The sequence below is a fragment of the Podarcis gaigeae genome, assembly GCF_964106915.1.
Source record: "Podarcis gaigeae genome assembly, chromosome: 2".
In the NCBI taxonomy this organism is placed as follows: Eukaryota; Metazoa; Chordata; class Lepidosauria; order Squamata; family Lacertidae; genus Podarcis; species Podarcis gaigeae.
Window position 1 is genome coordinate 53,703,349 of NC_139679.1, and position 12,980 is coordinate 53,716,328.

The 12,980-nt window shown below is 43.1% G+C and overlaps 1 long non-coding RNA gene across 2 annotated transcripts in view; it reads right to left on the bottom strand.

Annotated features, from left to right (window-relative positions):
- The window catches only part of LOC310839640, a 55,172-nt gene that overhangs the window by 17,276 nt on the left and 24,916 nt on the right, over positions 1 to 12,980 (bottom strand). The window contains exon 3 of one of the 2 annotated variants that reach the window (XR_014561575.1): positions 6,908 to 7,148. The exons of the other annotated variant lie outside the window; for it this stretch is intronic. This is a non-coding gene — a long non-coding RNA (uncharacterized lncRNA). Of the gene's footprint in view, positions 1 to 6,907; positions 7,149 to 12,980 lie in introns of those variants that run through there. 2 annotated transcript variants of the gene reach the window in all.

The window sequence follows — 12,980 nt, forward strand, 5'->3', positions numbered from 1 at the left end:
GCACCTTAAAGACCAACTAAGTCAGTTCTTGGTATGAGCTTTCGTGTGCATGCACACTTCTTCAGATACACAGCATCTGAAGAAGTGTGCATGCACACGAAAGCTCATACCAAGAACTGACTTAGTTGGTCTTTAAGGTGCTACTGGAAGGAATTTTGTTTTTTTGTTTTTACTCCTACTCCCTGAGAGCCTTTTAATTGTTATGAGATTTTCCTGCATGCTAAGCAAGTGTTCTGGGCCAAATACACATTCCACTTACAGTGGTACCTCGGGTTACAGATGCTTCAGGTTACAGACGCTTCAGGTTACAGACTCCGCTAACCCAGAAATAGTACCTTGGGTTAAGAACTTTGCTTCAGGGTGAGAAGAGAAATTGTATGGCGGTGGCGCAGCAGCAGCAGCAGCAGCAGCAGCAGCAGCAGTGAGAGACCCCATTGGCTAAAGTGGTACTTTAGGTTAAGAACAGTTTCAGGTTAAGAACAGACCTCTGGAACAAATTAAGTTCTTAACCCGAGGTACCATTGTACTGTGTAGCCAGTAGCAGCCAGTGGAGCATCAAGGATGGGGCTTGTTGATGACCTGACCCCCAGCACCAACCTGCCAAGTCACGCTACTGCACCCACACTAGGCCAACCTCCTCATTGCTCCGAACACTCCCTCTCTGTATTGTAGTAAGCAGCTGCAAGGCACTGCGTTGGGAAGCCAAGTCAGCAATACAGCCCTGCCACCTGCTACGCTATGCAGCATGTTGCTGTTTTCCATATTTGTTCACTATTGGCCTGACCCAGCAGAGCTTTTCTTATGCCCTTTTGGAGCTTGTTGTGTTGATAGGGTGGCAATATGTCCCGCACATTGCACAGGACTGCCCTCTTATTTGAAGGTGTCCTCTATTTGAAAGGCTATCAGAGCACAGTGCTCCATTTGAAGGGTTTGTAGAATTGTAGAGTTGGAAGGGAACACGAGGGTTGTCTAGTCCAACCCCCTGCAATGCAGGAATCTTTTTGCCCAATGTGATCCTGAGATTAAGAGTCTCATGCCCTGTCGAGTCCAAGGCTGGGTTACAGATAAACAACCATCTGAAGGGAAAGCCTGGGATTGGTCATCAAAATTTTGCTCCTGGACAGTAGACGGAGCAGATGCAAAGTTCACCTGGTCATAGTCTTCCCCTCTACGGTGAGATGTGGTTTAATTTCCATTGATGTTCATTTATTATTTCTTGATTTGCACCTATACATTTAAATGAGCCGATGCGGAGCTTATGCAAACCACTTAAAAAAGAAGGTGATTCCTTTCTTCTCCTTTGACAATCTTTAATGGCCAGCCTGCCTGTTAGGTTGACATAACTTGCCCCTTGACTCCACAATAGCATGTAAGCAACTGGATTGTGTGATCAAGCCATTAGTCAATGAATTGTGCTGGCTAATCAAGGAGTGCCTCCAGATGTTCTCCTCTTGTGCCACGCCAGATTAGCTGCTCTGTATATGTGTGGGTTGAACTGTGTCTCTCTGGAAATCCCTAGCACCTTGAACAAGAGAGAGAGGTGACGAGTGGAAGATGTGGGGGAAGCTGGTAGCATGTTTGTCGAGAGCTAATGCCTGGTTTTCTTTGACTCTTTTGTGTGCTATCTGTAATTGCTTGCTGTACAGACAGCAACACTTGGCATCTCAGGGATCTGAGGAGCTCTGTGCTGTAGAAAAACCGTCTACCTATAGAGACCTTAGCTCATGCGCTCTAGGAAGGCTATAGAGCCTCTCAGGAATTATGACCTCCTGTCCAGCTAGGTGTATGTAACTCTATATTATTTATACACTCACTTACACATAACCTAGAATGAGTTTGCTTCAAGGGTTCATGGTTCACAGAGAAGTGCAATCTCCTGAGGATTTTCTCTTTCTTTTCTTTCATTAAATATTCTTTGTCCGGAACCATTGGCAAACCTCGTAAATCGCCCAGCAGTTAAGCACCCTGAGCAAAAAAAAAAAAGTGCAGTTGATGATGAAGCAATGATTTATAGGACACGGGGAAGCAGGTTCAAACAGGCAACAAACTAATCAATCGCTAGGAAATACAGTCACATACTTACAGCCTTATCAGCTCTCAGAAAGAAAAATACCAGCACTTGCAAGGCTTCAAAATGAATGTCTTTGGAGGCATTTTCCCTATTAGAAACTGTAGTCTTTCCCTCTGTCTCTAGGCTGAACATACAGTGTCACATACATACATACATACATACATACATACTTTTTTCTTCTTTTTATGTCACTTTTCCACAGTTCAAACCATGCTCAAGACAGCTTACAACTTGAAAAGAATACATAATTACAACGTGAAAAAACACATGACTACAACATAAAAATGTAGCCCTAAACAATCATCAAAACATTAAAAATACACAAAAGGAACAATGGGCTGCAATTTGTACATGGGTATCTTTCTGTTGTATCCTGGGTGAATGGTATGTGCTCTGTAGGAAGTCCCAGATCTAATTCCTGATGTTGCCAATTAAAAGGATCCCAGGGATCGGGGTTTAGAAAGATCTCTGCCTGAGACGCCAGGGAATCAGCTGCCAGAGTACACAATACTGTCTCTCAGCATTCAACCTTCTCCATGCAGCTTCTGGCTTACAAATGCTCAACGCTGATCAAAATCTATCTAGCCCACCCATAGCAGAAGAATTCATAGAACTGGAAGAGGCTCGCCCTTTTAAGGCAGTCAGTGAAGGCATTGAAGAGAGCTGGGAGCTGGGATCTCAATCTCTCTTCCACATGTTCACTTGTCATCTGAAATGGACTGCTTGGGTCCTGCAGCAAACAACTGGGAACAGAGAAAGGATCCAAAGATCCTTCTTTTGTCTCCAGTGCTGCAGTGCTGAACTGGGAATGGGGGAAACTATTGCACATAGATGTCCATGAGGTTATTACATGGCCACAGGACTATGAACAGTTCAGATGGAAGGTCAGGCAGTTGTTTGTGATGATCCCACCTTTCATCTGAATCCCTGTTAGTGAATGACTCTATGGAAACTGGCATGTGTGGCGAGAGATTTGAGCCAGCCTGTTTGCTACGCAGTTGTAGGCACAGATTTGTAATTACTTGGGGTTTTCTGTAAAGCAGAGAAAAGTTAAAACCCTGACATCTTCTTGGCACTTGAGGCAAAATGGTAAGTTGCCAAGTTTAGCCAAGAAGTTGGACAAATTGACTGGGAAAATAAGATATGTCCGAAACCAAAGGTTCATCGAGGATTGGGGAAAATTTGTAGATTATCTGAAAAATATATGTGAGGTGCAAACAATGCTAGTGGGGTTCCAAGAAGCACTGTAAAACTTTAAGAGGTATTGTCGAATGAAACTAGAAAAGGGAGGGAAGACAAATGGCAATGCAAATAAAGGAATGTGTAATGTAAGGGTTAAAATGGATGATTACCGGAGAAGCTGAAGGAAGACCAAAATTTGTACTTTGTCAAAATTAGTTAAAATTTGGATAAAATTGTATTGAAAATTAATGAAAATTTATTATAAAGAAGTTGGCTATATTTGGATGTGTGTGCATTTAAGACTTTACATCTGATGTCAGTACCTCCCCCCCCCCCGCCCACCTGAGCTTGTCACACAAGCTTCCGCCAGGGAGGGTTGCACCTAAAATGCAAAACTGTTAAGAGACTTCTAAAACCCATTCCATTGAATATGAGCTCCCAAATAATTCGAGATCAACCATTAATAAAGCAAGAGGCAGGCCAAAATTGCCACTGTGCAGTGCTGAGCTATGCCTGTGCAAAGGTCTTTGAGAGATTGAAAGTGTAGCCTATGCAAATGCTTCCTGAATTCCCAGTTCTGCAATACAGTACTAAGAGGACGTGCACCTAAGGCGAAGAAGCACAGAAATGAGAGGTGGAATAATTCTACTTTGTCACGATGGGAGGACATGCTACTGTTGTGTGCATCCTCCAGAGAAATCATGAGAAGGAAGGGCTTCCTTGCCTACTCGGCAAGTAAGCCCTGCTCAGTGGGGCTACCGAAGGGATAGAAAGGCATAATTAATTCCTTTCAGGACAAGAATCACGTTGTTAGCACTGAAAGACTGTTGGATTCTCCCTCCTCCACCTCCCTCTTTCCCTCCTAGAACTAAAATTTATATCCTTGAGGAGCAGGAAAACATCTTTCGAAAAGAGAATAGGAATCAGAGAAAGAGAGCTAAATATCAAATATGTCTCCATTGCCCCCTTGTGGAATATCTTATAAATAGCAGCCTCATAATGGGAACACATGGTATTCAGTTTGAAAGCTCATCGTGTATGCCAAATTGAAAGGATTTCATGAAAATAGCCACCTGTGGATCTACAGTCAGGATGACCAGTTCACTTTCCCTGTGATCTTCCATCCCTTGCCCCACCCCACTTGGTTGCCCTCCTCCAATGTCTGCTGGTGACAAATAAAGCAAGATGCTCATATGTGGTTAGCATGATCTGAGCCAAAATATCTGGCAATTTCGATTGTCCTCTATGTGCACAGCCTATGTCTCTCAGAAAGTCCAGCAATGGCTAATGGTCAGGGGGAGAGAAATAAACATGAAAACATTGGGGTAGGCTGGGCTATCACCACAATTCACAGTAGACAGGACCGGGGAGGTGTCTAAGGACACAAACACCCCAGTAGTCTCACTTGGAGACTAATAGGGCCAGGGTCAGAAAATCGCTGTGTTAGGTGTTTTATATATATGAGACAGCCCTCTTTGAATTCAATGGATTCTTCGGCTATGGGTAGGCTAGATGGATTTTGATCAGTGTTGAGCATTGGCAAGCCGGCAGCTGCATATAGAAGGTTAAATGCTGAGAGTCGGTATTGTGTACCCTGGTAGCTGATTCCCTGAGTCTCAGGCAGAGATATTTCTAAGCCCTGATCCCTGGGATCCTTTGAATTGGCAACATCAGGAATTAGATCTGGGACTTCCTCATTACAGAGCACATGGCCTTCTACAGTGCTACGGCCCCTTCCCACATCACCCCTTTTTTTCTTTTTAAATATCACGTATTTCACATCTGAATCTTTCCTAGCTCTGAAAATTCTGTCCCAAGGCTAAGTCCTGAAAAGCACTAGATATCAGTGAAAAGGTGAATCAGAATCTGCCAATGTAATTATTTTAACATGGTAGGCATATCTTTTCCCCAAAGGCACAGTTCAATCTTTATTGAAATTACATTTGCATATTTTATATTCTCCCCTTCCCTGATGAAAGAGCTTTTCTTTTCTTTTTCTTTTTTTGGGATATAATGCTTTTTCTCCTCTGGGTTTTCAAAGGACCAACAATACTGGTGCACATTCAATGAGGGTGACCCCCAAATACTTGGCATCTGCTTCTTCTTTGTGATAAAACAGAGAGGCGCTTGCTCATTTCGCAGATAGGATATCTTTTCTTTTAGGCACAGGATGTCAGAGAAAAGGATGAACTCTGGGGATTACAATGCAGGGTTTGTTTTTTCTTCTTCTGAGGGAGATAATAGAATGCTCTTCCCATTGCATGGGCTTCCTGACGATCCCCACATAAATTTAACAACAGCGTCCTCTGGTGGAGTTAAAATGAGTCGCCTGATCTGTCATAATCATCCCATGTTTTTCTTCATGAAAGCTGTCTGAATTTAACTGAAGAGGAGTAGGTAAGGATTGGAGGATTCTGAAGTGGACTCACTTGAGTGAGTCTGAGCAGATCGGGACCATGATCAGTTCATGGTTCACCTCAGAATCCACAGTCCTGCAGAACTCTTTTTAAGGTGTCTGAGGGCTGTAGAACTGACTCTGTCTGGTAGCATTCTGCCCACTCCCTGCCCCCACCTTGTAAGGAGCTCCAAAAAAGGTCATCCAGCCACTCAAAGCTAGGAGTGGCGAGGGCTCCTGAATACAGCACAGCAAGTCCCCCTGGGGTGGGCGGGTCTTGACGACATTGCATCACTGAGAGGGAATTGTACTAAAAAAACATACCTGCCCCATGTAAAAGAGGGGGGCAGGTGACCTCAAAAGTGGTACTGACTCAAAAAGGAATAATATGCCCCCTTCCTTCATACTAATGGTTTTGCAATCTACTTCTCTCTCATGAAGGCGTGGCCCTTTGTAGCGGTGATGTAGCTTTGGTTTGAGTTTTCTGCTCCAGGGGCAATGCAGCCTTTATATTGGTTCATAGTTAATGAATGTGTATCACTGAACAAGGAAATTCTGTATAATAATTGTATCTTTGCATACAGGACCAATGTTGCATCAGTCAACAACCAACAGCTCAAATGGGCCCAAATTGTTTTGTCTAATCTGACCAAAGTACAAAGAACCACATTGAGGCTGGTTGCTGGTTGCCCTCTCTTATTATGATGATCTCACCAACTAAGTGTCCCCCTATCAAATTGGACAAACCAACCATAGCCTCCAACAAGTTGTGTAATAGGTAAACAAATCCTGTCAGAGAAAAATGAAAAGATGCCTCCACTGATTTTATCTACATTTCAGCATTCACTCTTGCTCCTGAGCCCTGGAAGCCTAGGTAAAGGTAAAGGTACCCCTGCCCGTACGGGCCAGTCTTGACAGACTCTGGGGTTGTGCGCCCATCTCACTTAAGAGGCCAGGGGCCAGCGCTGTCCGGAGACACTTCCGGGTCACGTGGCCAGTGTGACAAAGCTGCATCTGGCGAGCCAGAGCCGCACACGGAAACGCCGTTTACCTTCCCGCTGGTAAGCGGTCCCTATTTATCTACTTGCACCCGGAAGTGCTTTCGAACTGCTAGGTTGGCAGGCGCTGGGACCGAGCAGCGGGAGCGCACCCCGCCGCAGGGATTCGAACCGCCGACCTTTCGATCAGCAAGTCCTAGGCGCTGAGGCTTTAACCCACAGCGCCACCTGTGTCCCTGGAAGCCTAGCTTCACTCAAAAGGCTGGATTTCATTGGAATTCCTAATTTTGCCTGCAGTGACAGTTTGGGAGCCATGCTGTTGGCCTTGACGGCATTTCAACAAGACAGAGCTTACTCACAACAATGTACTTGTGCAGGCCACTGTCATGTTTTTACCTCCCAGGGCTGTCTCTCTGCTTGATGGGAGCCGTGTGAAATGCTCCCCTGGTCTCAGCACACCAGTGCCAACATGGGTGTGTGGTTCATACATCTGCGCGCAGACCTGTGAACGATTGCACCAGTAAATGCCATCATTTCCCATCAGGATATATTGTTCAGGTCCTGCACCAGCTCATTTGTGGCAACAAAAGATCGCAACTCAAGGACATGCACAGGGAGAAAAGGCCTCTGGCTGCACTCTCATATCTCCACGTAAGGGAAATCATCTTACTGTCGCTACAATGTAGGACAATTGTACAGCGTATGATTTAGATGCAGGGAAACCCATCTTCAATCTGTGGCTTCTCCAGTTACAAGGATCTCTGGTAGGAGGAGTAGCAGAGACCCCTAACTAATATCTTGTAGTCCACAGCATCTGGAGAGCACCATGCTGGCTGCCCTTGAGCAGCCAAGAGCTAGATTAGATAAACCAATGGTCTGATTCAGTATAAGACAGCTTCACGTGCTAATCATTAACTGCGAGGATATGTGGTTGTTTTTAGATGGTTTTAGTATGTTTTTTATATTATTTTAAATTGTATCAATTTACTACTGATGTGTTTGCCAGCTCAAGTGTCTTTGGGAAGAAGGATGAGATTATACATTTAATTACCTCCACCCACATCCAGCTCACATAATGATCTGTTTCTTAATGTTTTTAAAAAGATTGATCAGAACTGACCACAGGACAAAATGAAATGTCACCAAATTTGACGTCGTTACAAGTATGTCATTGATTCCACCCAAGCTGCGGTCTTGCAGCCACCCACTTTGCAAGTGCCAAACAAGAGATTGGACGGGCACCTCGTTCAGATTGGACCAGCAACTTCTAATAAGTTCTGTAGCATATGACTTTGGCCCCTCTCCCAGACAGCTGAGTCCCTGCCAAGGATGGAAATTATTAGCGCACCAAATAGGTACCTGTTAGGATTCAAGGACAGGCCAGAATTTAATTTCTAGACATGTAGCACTGACCACTGCAAATGCTATTTGGAACTGACAGCTCCATCTGCTTGTGTAGGTATCTCACGTGGCCCCCATCCCTCACCCCTCCTGCTCATTCACTCATTGTTGCTTTCACACAATGGAACAGTCCAAAGAAAAGCTGGGGAGGCAGGTGATTCTATCTATCTATCTATCTATCTATCTATCTATCTATCTATCTATCTGTCTATCATCTATCTATATCTATCTATCATCTATCTATCTATCTATCTATCTATCTATCTATCTATCTATCTCTATCTATCTATCTATCTATCTATCTATCTATCTATCTATCATCTATCTATCTATCATCTATCTATCTATATCTATCTATCTATCTATCTATCTATCTATCTATCATCTATCTATCTATCTATCTATCTATCTATCTATCTATCTATCATCTATCATCTATCTATCTATCTATCTATCTATCTATCTATCTATCTATCTATCTAATCTATCATCTATCATCTATCTATCATCATCCTCAATCATCTATCATCTATCTATCATCATCATCAATCATCTATCATCTATCTATCATCTATCATCTATCTATATCTACTATCTAAAATTACTTCAGAGCTGACACCAGCTAAGATAGAGCTACTGTCACTAATATTTAGTATCTATTGAGCCATTTATTTATATCATACCCCACCTTTTCCCCTGGTAGGCGGCTTACAGATAAAAACAAGAATCGCTAAAAACATAGAAAAAGCAATAACTAAAAAGCAATGGAACATTGATAGAATGAAAACTATATATTTAAAATCTGTTTAAATCATGCCAATAATTCCTTACGTGCATAAAATAGTCATATTAATTATCTTGCAATAGTCCTGTAAGGCAGGAATAGATTACCTGTGGCTCTTCAGATGTTGGACTTTCATCAGCCCTAGATAGCAGAGCCCATTATCAAGGATGATGGGAGTTAAGCCCCATCTGCACTATATAAAACATCATCATGCATGGGAATGATAGTTCATTAAAGGTGCTGAGAGTTTTTAGGAGACCCTCATTCCCCTCACAGAGCTACAGAGTTCCCTGGAAAGATAGCTTGACTGTTAAACTCTGGGTTTAAAGTAGCATGATGATGCTTTAAACATGTAGTGAAGATGTGGCCTTGGAATGCTAACCACATCTGGAGGGCCACAGGTTCCGCATCTCTGCTGAGATTGCCAGAGCAGCATTTTTCAGCCCTGAATTTATTCATGGCCACCATTGCCTTTTGCTCTGGATCAATCCAAGACCTGGTTTAAGTTTCCTTTCCCCCTCTCTGACTCCTCAGCAGGTTTCATTTGCAATCATCCTGCTGTAGTATCTTGCCATAGGTGTCTTGCCATAGCTGATAAATCTCCTGCTGTAGCCTCATCTGCATAACAAAGAGTTTCGTAGTGCCTCAAAGGTTAATAAACTGATTGCGACATCAGTGACCAGAGTCTACTTCACTGAGGTGTTAGAGGGAAAGGACCCACAGTTCCCTGGGTGCTTGGTCCAAGCACAGCTGAATTTCTGCTTCTGAGTTGAGAGGCAGGCAGTTGCTAGGCAACCTTTTGATCAGCAGCATGGAATGCTAGCATCTGCTTGACATTCCTGGGGATTGTAAGGATGTTAATAGGTTTATAAGGAGGCAACAGGTGAGAGGATGCAATGGCAGCTATCATCATATGGGCATGGGATCCTAGATATTAGGCTGCTGAAGCAGCCATCAAGGCAAAGTTTCAAGGTGGACTTTAGTGGCCAAGGGAGCCAGCTGTTTTACACAGGGCTCAGTTCTCAGCATTTTGTCTCTGATATACACCACATTCCTTCCTCCCCCCACCCTGCTCTTCCAGTCTTAGTATAATGTTAGACCTTTCTGACAGAGAAATTTACGGAGGGATGGACACCAAGAGAAGCATCATAACACATCTGTTTGGGTACACTTGTGAAAGAAGGCAATAGGTCTGCAGTGGTGATCAGCTAGAAGGAGAGGGGTTGAGAAGAGGGTGACACACACATATTGAAAATAATGCATTTTCACATCAACATGTAGAGAGGTTTTTTTTTAAAAAAAGTCCTCATAAAATTCATCAGTATTGAGTGTGAACTTCTCCCAATATACACATTTTTATATGTAATTTCACCAGTATACATTTCTGCATTTTTGCATGCCCCTCACTAATATTTATGCACACTTTATATATCCAGTTTTATGCACATTACTTGGCTGGAGAATTACAAAATTCAGAAATATGCGAATTTCAAAGGATGGGTGCATTTTAGTTCACATTTTGCATCAGAAAGTGTGAATTAGGTAGGCTTGCCCTTAAATATGAACTGAATCAAATTTCAAATGCTAAGGTAAGGTGGATGAACAAATGACCCTTGCAGGTTAATCAAAATCTTCTTGCTGTTTATATCACAAATCTTTGGGGCCAGACAGGAAGAAGGAAACATCGATTTTGGATAAAGTGAACGCTAAAGTAAGTTCTTCTACATCTACGTAAAATAACTTATAGCTAAAATCCTTTTTAAAAATTCCCAGGGACAAATTTTCATGTACCTGAATGTCAGCAAGAAAGAAAGCCAAAAGCAATTCATATATTGTGTCCTGAAATCTAGCTTCTCAACTGCAAATTCTTCTATTATCTACTGAACTCCATTTTCAGTTAGCGAAAGGGAAGATGCTCAAACGTTTGGTATACTATGGATTTGCCAAGTCATTCATGACTATAAACAGAAGACTGGAAATCTTCCCACTTTTACTCCTTTTATAGGTGATCAGTTTCAACATCAAAGACCAAAATATGAAAGTGTCCATCATTTCACAAGCACAGCAATTGCAGAAAATGCATCCAGGTTTGGGAGAATTTCTTGTACCTCATGAACTATGTGGCGCTACTTGAAGAATGTTAAAAAGATATGGCATTTCCTATCTTATAATCCATTATTCATCAAAGAGCCATGTAGTGAAAATGGAAGTACAAAACATCTGTTTTCAAGTAGACCTCTTTTTTTTGGAGCTCTAATTCTTCCAAAGAAACCCACAAGCCAAATATCATAAATAGTCAAACAACTGATGTTAGGGAGTAGAAGAGAGGAACACACTTTCCTCGTTAATCTTTTGGGGTCATGTGAGATATGTCACCATTTGAATTTTCAGGCTTGAACAATGTCATACAGTAGCGATTCCAAACAGGCTGGGCAGAACCTTTCTGCGGTTTACAAAGAGCATTCTGCATGCCAGCAGCGAATAATGGGGGAATACAGCTTAAGTGTATAACTTCCAGATCACTGGAGGGCTAAGTGATACTTCCCAAACAAAAGCTATGGGAACCTGAAACCTCAGGATTGCAGCTTTGGTGTACTCCTGGATTCAGCCCTCACCCTAGATGCCCAGGTTTCAGCCTAGATGCCCAGTGCATCAGCTGTGCCCATTCCTGGAGATGCCTGACCTGGCCACATTAATACATGCCTCAGTTGCATCCTGCTTGGATTACTGTTACCTGTTCTGTCTTTGGAAAGTGTTCAGAAACTTCAGCAGGTCCAAGATGCTACAGCCAGATTGGTGACCGGAGCTGGTTACAGGAACGTCAGAATGGACTTTCTGACAATAGCAGCAGTTCCCTTGGGAGGTTATGGACTCTCCTTCACTGGAGGTTTATAAGCAGAGGTTGAGTGTTCCTCTGTCTTTTTTAAAAATGGTTTTCAAAATAAATTTTCCATTTAAAAATATATAATCACATTGTTATTATCCACATGACTTCTTTTGGCTCTTTACAGCATATCAACTTCCTTCCCTCCCATCTCTTGGCTTTCAAAAGTAACCGTTATATCACAGCATTATATATATTTTCCAATTCTAATATTACAAAATACCTCAAAATTTAAATAAATATAGAAAGGTAAAAAAATTCTCATTACAAGTCTTCGGGTAACCCTGCTAGTGTTGTTAAATGCTTACAATGCTCTTTCAAATATTGTACAAATTTACTCTAGTACTTTTGGAATACATGATCTCGCTGGTTTCGGATTTTTCCCGTCAGCTTTGCCAATTCTGCAAAGTCCACCATTTTCATCTGCCACTCTTCTTTCAGAGTGGCCCTCTGTCATGGATGCTTTAGTTGAGATTCCTGCATTGCAGAAGGTTGCACTAGGTGACCCTCCGGTCATAGAACAATACAGTTCTATGATTCCTTGTTAGAATAGCTTGACTAGCTACCGTATTTTTCGCCCCATAGGACGCACCGCCCCATAGGACACACCTAGTTTTTTGGGGGGGGGAATAAAGGAAAAAAAATTATTTCCCCCCCCACAGGCGTGGGGGCTGGCGCGGGGGAAGCCTGAGCTTCCCCCGACCCCAGCCCCCAGAACAGGCTGCCGCCCCAAGCCTTGCGCGCCCGGCGGGACCTCCCGCCGGGCGCACGAGGCTTGCGGATAGCTTCCTGAAGCCTGGAGAGTGAGAGGGGTAGGTGCGCACCGACGCCTTTCTCTCTCCAGGCTTCAGTGAAAGCCTGCATTCACCCCATAGGACGCACACACATTTCCCCTTCATTTTTGGAGGGGGAAAACTGCATCCTATAGGGCGAAAAATACAGTATGTTCATAACAAGTACAAAATGCTTAATGCATCAATATTTTTAATTACCTCATAGGAAAAGCTTGAGTGATAGATAAGTTTTTAAGCACGGATCTAAAAGCCAGTATTGTAAGTAAAGGTAAAGGGACCCCTGAGCATTAGGTCCAGTCGTGACCGACTCTGGGGTTGTGGCGCTCATCTCACTTTATTGGCCGAGGGAGCCGGCGTACAGCTTCCGGGTCATGTGGCCAGCATGACTAAGCCGCTTCTGGAGAACCAGAGCAGCACACGGAAATGCCGTTTACCTTCCCACCGGAGCAGTACCTATTTATCTACTTGCAC